General features: G+C 41.2%; 1 non-coding gene across 1 annotated transcript; it reads right to left on the bottom strand.

The window, feature by feature from the left end:
- Positions 1-7,896: 7,896 nt before the first annotated feature.
- On the bottom strand, positions 7,897-8,015 carry LOC145678091 (5S ribosomal RNA). Its single transcript, XR_014130214.1, has one exon. It is a non-coding gene; the product is annotated as a 5S ribosomal RNA (ribosomal RNA).
- Positions 8,016-8,412: the final 397 nt, after the last annotated feature.

The raw sequence follows: 8,412 nt of genomic DNA, 5'->3' as shown, positions 1-8,412 counted from the left end.
GAAGTCAAGTTATATAAAGAGCAAAACCGTTAAATCAAGCTATTTCTCATTGGATAAAGTCAGTCGAAAAGGACAGTTCTCATTGGCTTAGACACGTTTTGTGTTTTTCCTCCGTGCTTTCCCTGCATGATCGAAGGAACAAAACCACGAGTCTTGGGCTGCTTGGGCTTGTATTTCTCGTGTGTGGTGAGCGAAGCAGTAACATATCGAAATGACAGGACGTGGAAAAGGAGGCAAGGGTCTTGGCAAAGGAGGTGCCAAGCGCCACCGTAAAGTTCTTCGTGACAACATCCAGGGTATCACCAAACCCGCTATTAGGCGTCTTGCTCGCCGTGGTGGTGTGAAGCGTATCTCTGGTCTCATTTATGAAGAGACCCGAGGAGTATTGAAAGTATTCCTGGAGAACGTAATCAGAGATGCTGTTACATACACAGAACACGCCAAGAGGAAGACAGTGACAGCTATGGATGTTGTGTATGCCTTGAAGAGGCAAGGAAGAACCCTGTACGGTTTCGGAGGTTAAGTTGGGGTTCCTCCTATTTTGGATATAAAATTGGCATAAACGGCTCTTTTCAGAGCCAACAAATTTATATAAAGGGAAAGATTTACTTTGTGCGATTTTCTGTTAGATTATAAGAATTCGTGTAACTACATTAAAGCCTTTTGATGCACACAAAATTACAGACGTAGAGAGATTAATTTGAGAAAATCATACGTTTTTTTTTACATTATGTACGTTCATGTATACGTATTCATATGTAGCAGTATTAATGCTGGAGAAGGGGTTCTGGTTGGAAATTGGCGATTTGTTGGAAGTAGCGAGCATGAGAGATGCGAAACGCAAGTCGGAATTTCTGTTCTGACAGTAGGATGTACGTATAGAGGCTTATACAACTTCTATACTGTGCTGTGAGGGGCGAATAATGCGTTAGAAACCTGAATCTTGTCCTTTATCTTGTTTACGTGGTCTTGGGTTCGATTTTTTTCTTTTGCGGTAGTGTCTATTGTGATTTACATGTAAATTAATGACACTTCGTAGCGGGTTAGTAAAATAAAGAGTAATACAAATATGAGATGTAGGTTAATGCATTGTATACTTCACATTATTTACTAAAGAAAGGCAGTAGTTACAAGAAACCTAGGCTCGCTCGTTGGGCACAGTAGCAAATGAGTTCTGAGATCAGAGAATAAGAGTAGTTGCGTATTACAAACCATATACATATAACACATATCACACAAATATGAATATCGACCTTGCAAAGAATAAATCGTACTTAAGTGTGCATTTAATGTCATTACTATGTTGCAAAAGAAATTTAGGAAAGTTTTTTGATCCGCTCTGTTCATGATGTCATTGGGGCATAGTAATGAACAATAATAAATGTCGAGAACATATTGAACAGAGTAATTTCAGCCAAGCCAACGCAAGAGAGAAACATGAGTGCTTTAAGAATGTTGGAAATTCCTTTGTCTAGCATGAAGTACATGAGAATATGTGGTATGAGGTTTTCTTCCATTGCTGAGAATCTGGGCTCGACTGTCCTGTCCTCTGGGTAATATGAGCCCGATGTACGCAAATATCAAAAAAATGTAGCTAGCGACAATACAAAAGGTAATGATCTTATAATTAATAATGTAGTGGGAACTAAGCACATCGCTGTTTGGAGTATTCTAAAGATAGTGTGACTTCCTATGGGCTTCAATTACGATCGACGACTACACATACTAATTAATCGAATAGCAGCGAGAATTTCGAATGACACTAAGCAACTATCTCAGACACTTTTGATGAGTCTGTATATCGAAAACAATTCATTTCAATCGTAAATCTCCTCTATAAAGGGGTTTGTGGCCCTCATAAGGGCCGATTTGTATGAGATATAGGTCTTACATTTATGCCTTCTTCTCAGTTTTCTTGGGCAGAAGTACAGCTTGAATGTTGGGCAAAACACCACCCTGAGCGATTGTAACTCCAGACAACAACTTGTTTAATTCCTCGTCGTTACGGATAGCTAACTGCAGATGACGTGGAATAATCCTAGTCTTCTTGTTGTCACGAGCAGCGTTGCCTGCCAACTCAAGAACTTCAGCTGCCAGGTATTCCATGACTGCAGCCAAATACACGGGAGCGCCAGCACCAACTCGTTCGGCATAGTTACCCTTTCGCAAAAGACGATGGATTCTGCCTACTGGGAATTGAAGGCCAGCCCTGCTGGAGCGGGACTTGCTCTTTCCCTTGACTTTTCCACCTTTGCCGCGACCAGACATTGTTCAATATTCTTTCGTAATAAGATGAGAGGAAAAATTGCGGCCTCCCATGAATCAAGTCAGTTTTGTTACTACTTCAAGCGTGCACCCGAGTGCATCAAATGAAAAGCAAGGCAGTTGGCGCGAATTGAAACACGTACTGTAATTTAAATGAAGTCGATAAATCGGCGGACACATAATAAGAGCTGAGTTTAACAGAGGCAGACCCTGTGTCAGTCACTACGAAAAATTCGCGCCAAAAAGTTCTTTGTGTTGAAAAACACTAAATCAAAACTAAAAATACAGATTTTCTTCAGAAATTCGACTCGGAAAGACGCACGTTGATAGAGTTAAGCGAAAGTTCAACAAATACGGCTTATTCAGCCGCAAAATTCTCAAATATTCATTCAGAAGAGCTTCAGAATCACAAGATACAACATAACATGCCAAATCCAACGCCGCCGCCATTACAAGATGATCAAGCCTATCCACCAATCTACACCAACTTAGGACATCCGACCCCTCTGAGGCCAGCAAGACTACTGAGCACTCCTTCAGCCTCTTCTTCAGGCACAAATCAGCAATTCACACAAAACCTGCTGACAACGGCTGCAAGCACACCTTTTCCAAGGGACACCCCTCCCTCAGGAGCCGCCCTATTGCAAAACGACCAACAAGATACTGATTTCTCTGATGACAACATGCAGTGTGAAGACAATACCGATGGTTCAACTGAAACTTTTAACCATCCGAAAAAAGTTGCCAGAAGAAGAATAGGGGACAATATCCACTCCCTGGTGGACTTCAAAAATAAGAATAAATATGCACCACTTCAAGATGAAGCGACGCTCGACACTGAAACCAACCCCACTGTGGAATCTTCACCTCGCATTCAGAAACCAAAATGTATTTACATCTATGGAATTGAAAAGAAATTCAACTTCACAAAAACTCTTATTCCTTCATTGAAGAAAGCAAAGCTTCAACAGGTTCAAGATTCCATCAAATTTACCAGCACGGATGCCTCAGACTATGACACGGTGTTAGCATATTGCAAACAGCAAAACTTACAGTATGCCACTGAAACTAACAAAAAAGATCTACCACTCAAAGTCGTCATTAGAAAACTACCAGTGGACACTCCGGTACAAGATATTCTAGATGATTTAAAAGCTTGTAAATACCCTGCTATAGATGTGAAACAACTAAAAGGCAAGAGCAAAAATTCTGATGACCGAATTTATCTTCCATTATTCCTAGTACTACTGGACAAAACACCAACATCTCAAACCATCTACGATTTGAAATATTTACTAAGTTACCGTGTCACAGTAGAACCTTACAAACCACAGGAATTCCTACAATGTTTCCGCTGCCAACGGCTAGGTCACAGCCAAGAATCATGTAATGCCGCACCTCGATGTCTCAAATGTGCTGCTCAACATCTCACAAAAACGTGTCCCAAAAAGACACGAGAAGAACCTGCTCGATGCTGTAACTGCCAAGGAGATCACCCGGCAAACTTCAGAGGCTGTATTATATTTCAGCAAGAAAAAGCTCGCAGACAATCCAATAAAAACAATAAAACATCTAGCAACTCCAAGGAAACACCGTCCTCGTCTGACAATTCCACCGAGAATACATCCACAACGAAGCCCAAACGGACTAATACCTATGCACAAAGACTGCAAAGATCAACCACCTCAGATACAAATGAAGACCCTGCTCCCAATGATGTCTTTAGCAGCATTAAAGAACTTATTCAATTATTCAAAGGACTGAATCTCGCTGCAATGATCCAAAAAGCGAAGAAAGGGCTTCAGAAACTTAAAACTGCCAAGGATGCTTTATCAAAATTTCAAATACTTATAGAATTGGTTGCTGATATTTTTGATGATGGCAGCGACTAAACCTAAAATCAACCGTCATATACATTTACTTTATTGGAACGCCAATGGAATTATAACCCAACAAACTGATCTATCCTACTTACTTCACGAACGAGATGCTGACATCGCACTCATCCAGGAAACCAAACTAAAACCTTCCAAAAACTTCAAACTCCAGAATTACAATGTTTTACGTCAAGATCGGCCCACACCAGGAGGAGGTCTTGCTGTGATCATCAAGAAATGTCTTCCGTATACACTACTAACTCTACCACCACTCAAATCAATAGAAGCCATGGGAATTGCTCTCCACGCACCTCAAGCCACTATTCATCTTATCTCTGCCTACAATAAACCTAGAAAGATCATAGATCCAGATGATCTCATCCTACTTCGCAGAATGAACTCCAAAATCATCATAGCAGGGGACTTGAATGCCAAACATGCACTATGGAATGCAAAGAAAAATAACCGTGTCGGCGAAGCTCTGGAAGCAGACTTACACCGTATTCAATTAATTCCACTCGCTCCAGAAGAACCTACTCATTATCCACACAATGGAGGTCCTCCGGATGTGCTGGATATGATCCTCTATCAGGACGTTCATTTCACCATCCTACCTGAATCAATAAACGCCTTAAATTCTGATCATAATCCAGTGTACATCGAGTTCAGACATGATCACGCAACCGACAGCTCTATCCCTTGCATCACTTGGACCACTGACTGGGATGCCTACCGCAAAATCTTAACTAATATTCTTAATCTCCGTATAAAAATGGATACTCCACAAGCTCTTGACAAGGCAGTAGAAAATTTAACGGCGCAAATCAACAGCGCTTACCAGCTGACAACCACAAAACAAGAAGGTCTTCATCATCAGTCTCCGGCCGAAGCGTCACGTACAAGATTGTTAGTTCACCTAAAACGATGGATTCGAAAACTCTGGCAAATTACCAGACATCCTATTTTCAAGGCTCTTTTCAACAAACTCACAACGATAGTCCGCAAACGCATTCTTCGCATCAAAATTCAACAATGGGATCACAAACTGGCATCACTCACTACTCCATCCTTTGAATTCTGGAATCTTGTGCGAACTATGAAGAACTCCAATACAACTTACCGGCCACCTCTCCAAGGTCCCCAAGGACTAGTGTACACTGATGAAGATAAAGCTGATGTCTTTGCCGACATGCTTGAGGATCAATTTCAAACAAATCCTGAACCCTTTGATGATCAACATATTGAAAATGTTCACCGCTTTCTTCAACATCAACGAGATCATCCTCCACACGAACCTCTCTCACCTGCACTGCTCACCTCACCAAGAGAAGTCGGAAAAATTCTTCAACATTTACATCCCAGAAAAGCATCCGGCCCAGATAAGATTCCTCCTCAAGCTCTCAAATACGCACCCAGAAAACTTGCTGTCTCTATCTGCAATATCTATCATGCCATGTTACGTCTCGGCCACTTCCCACAGCCATGGAAGGAAGCGTGCGTCATCTTACTCCCCAAACCTGGGAAGGACAAAAAATTTCCACAGAACTATCGGCCGATCAGCCTACTCAACCATATCAGCAAAGTCCTGGAACGAATTCTCCAACGAAAGATGATACAGCACATAACTGCAAACAATATTCTTCCAGAACATCAATTCGCTTTCCGGTCAGACTTCTGTGCAGTCTCTCAACTTACCCGCCTTGTGGAACACATCACCTACGGCTTCAATGCAAAAGCTCACACTCTCGGAGTCTTCATCGACGTAGCCAAGGCCTTTGATCGGGTCTGGCACAATGGGCTTATTTACAAGTTACATCGCTACCTGTTTCCACAAGCAATAATCTCCATCATCGCTTCATATCTTCAAAATCGCTCCTTCAGGGTTAAAGTCAACAGAGTCACTACTCCACTCCGTCAAATTGCAGCAGGTGTTCCCCAAGGCTCCTGCCTATCTCCTATTCTCTATAACATCTATACTGCTGATATGCCAACCATGCCCCGTACAAAACTCGCCACCTTCGCTGATGACACTGCTCTCTTCTCACAAGATACAAATCTTCGTTATGCTGCCACTGCACTTCAAAGACACATAAATGCCCTGGAATCCTGGTTAACCAAATGGCGTATTGCAACTAATGCACAGAAAACGGTCCTCGTCCAATTCACCAGGAAACATCGCATCACTCATCCTCAGATTTTCTTGGATGGACACCAGCTTCAACCACAAGAAGGCGTTAAATATCTCGGCGTTTATCTAGACAAGAAACTCACATTCAAGACTCACCTCCAGCGTCAAGCAGCAAAAGGGAAAAACACACTGCACCGCATTCAAAGTCTCCTCCGATCTCGCTTCTTCTCACATACCTTACGCATCAGAATTTATAATATGATCATCCGCTCGCAGCTCCTCTACGCACACCCAGCATGGGAACATGCAGCACCATCCCATCAACTTCTTCTCCAACGAGTACAAAATGAAGCCGCACGCATCATCACAGGTCATTCCCGTGATACAAAAATATGCCAACTGCACGAAGATCTGGATATTCCATACATTCAAGACATCATGAGAGAGCATTCTCGCATTTTCTGGCAGCGCCTCGGAGCATCTCAACACACTATTCTCAACGAAGTAGGACATCTTCAACCACCTCGCCATACCTACAAAATGCCACGTCAACAGTAAAAAAAAAAAAAAAAAAAAAAAAAAAAAAAAAAAAAAAAAAAATATTCAAAGGACAGCGACAGTTGCGTCCGGGAAAAATCACACTCCGTAAAAAATCAGTCATGAACACATCATATAAGAGGCAAGAGTCTTCAGACTCGGAACTCACAATTTAAAATTGTCACGATACACTTGGCACTTGGCACTTGGCGGACACATCTAATTTTGCTGAACGAGTGAGTCATCATGCCACCAAAAACTAGCGGAAAGGCTGCAAAGAAGGCTGGTAAAGCCCAAAAGAATATCTCCAAGGGAGATAAGAAGAAGAAGAGGAGGAGGAAGGAGAGCTATGCCATTTACATCTACAAAGTTTTGAAGCAAGTGCATCCTGACACTGGCATATCTAGCAAAGCTATGAGTATCATGAACAGCTTTGTTAATGACATCTTCGAGCGTATTGCTGCTGAAGCTTCTCGTTTGGCCCATTACAATAAGCGGTCAACTATCACCAGCCGGGAAATCCAAACAGCTGTGCGCCTTCTTTTGCCTGGTGAACTTGCCAAGCACGCTGTAAGTGAGGGTACGAAGGCTGTTACCAAGTACACAAGCTCTAAGTAAAAATCTTCTTCAAGATTTTTCATTTCAAACGGTCCTTGTCAGGACCAACACATTATTCGAAAGAGTTAAATCACGAAATTTGCTTCATTCTGTTATGTAGAAACACCTTGAAATCCAATTTCTATATGCTGTTAGTAAAAAAGTAAAGCACATAGCGGAGATGTGTCGTGCTTGTATACGAAAGGCATTTACTCGCCGGAGATCTACACTTAGTCATAATAATTTACTTTTAAAAAGTGGTAATACATTCCGTGTTAAGTATAGTAGTAGGTGCACACGGATCGGAAATCAGGTTATTTTAATGTGCCGTGCAAATAAACAGGCTGTTAGTGTAAGAAATAGTGGGTATAACGCTTAGAATATCGATTAATCGCTATGAAATAATGTTGATAAATTATCTCTTGAAAGTACTATAAAATTAATGTTTCTAGTATTTTCGTACTTGAAGGATAATGAAATTTGAAAAAGAGATGCCAACAGCACCTGGTGTTCCCAGGCGGTCACCCATCCAAGTACTGACCAGGCCCGATGCTGCTTGACTTCGGTGATCGGACGAGAACCGGTATATTCAGCATGGTATGGCCGTTGGCAACTACCTTTTCTTCAATGTCCTGTTAAGGAAGTATGTTTTAAGTAAGAATTGACATTATTAACTATAAAGGCAAGCATATTAACGTCGTTAACATTACTTGGAATATACTAATATTCGAATAAATATTTGAATGTTCGAATGATGAGTGATTCGGATGTTCATAGTGCCACTATGTCCTATCGAGTTTACTATCACGAACCACGTATGAAATTGTATATAAATAAATAAAAATAAATCCTTTATTAAGTATTGATTACAGGAAAAAGGCAAACTTACATTCTTTAATGTACACAATGAAATGTATGAAAGATATTTTTAAGATATGTTTCACTTACCCTTTATAACGCAAGGTAGTTTTCAGTGTAGCATCCTCTTCAGCTGCGAGATAACGTAAG

The sequence above is a fragment of the Thermobia domestica genome, unplaced genomic scaffold, assembly GCF_964235325.1.
Source record: "Thermobia domestica unplaced genomic scaffold, izTheDome1.hap1.1 HAP1_SCAFFOLD_1856, whole genome shotgun sequence".
NCBI lineage: Eukaryota > Metazoa > Arthropoda > Insecta > Zygentoma > Lepismatidae > Thermobia > Thermobia domestica.
Note: the sequence above shows the minus strand (reverse complement) of the source record. Positions and strands in the feature narration are given on the sequence as shown.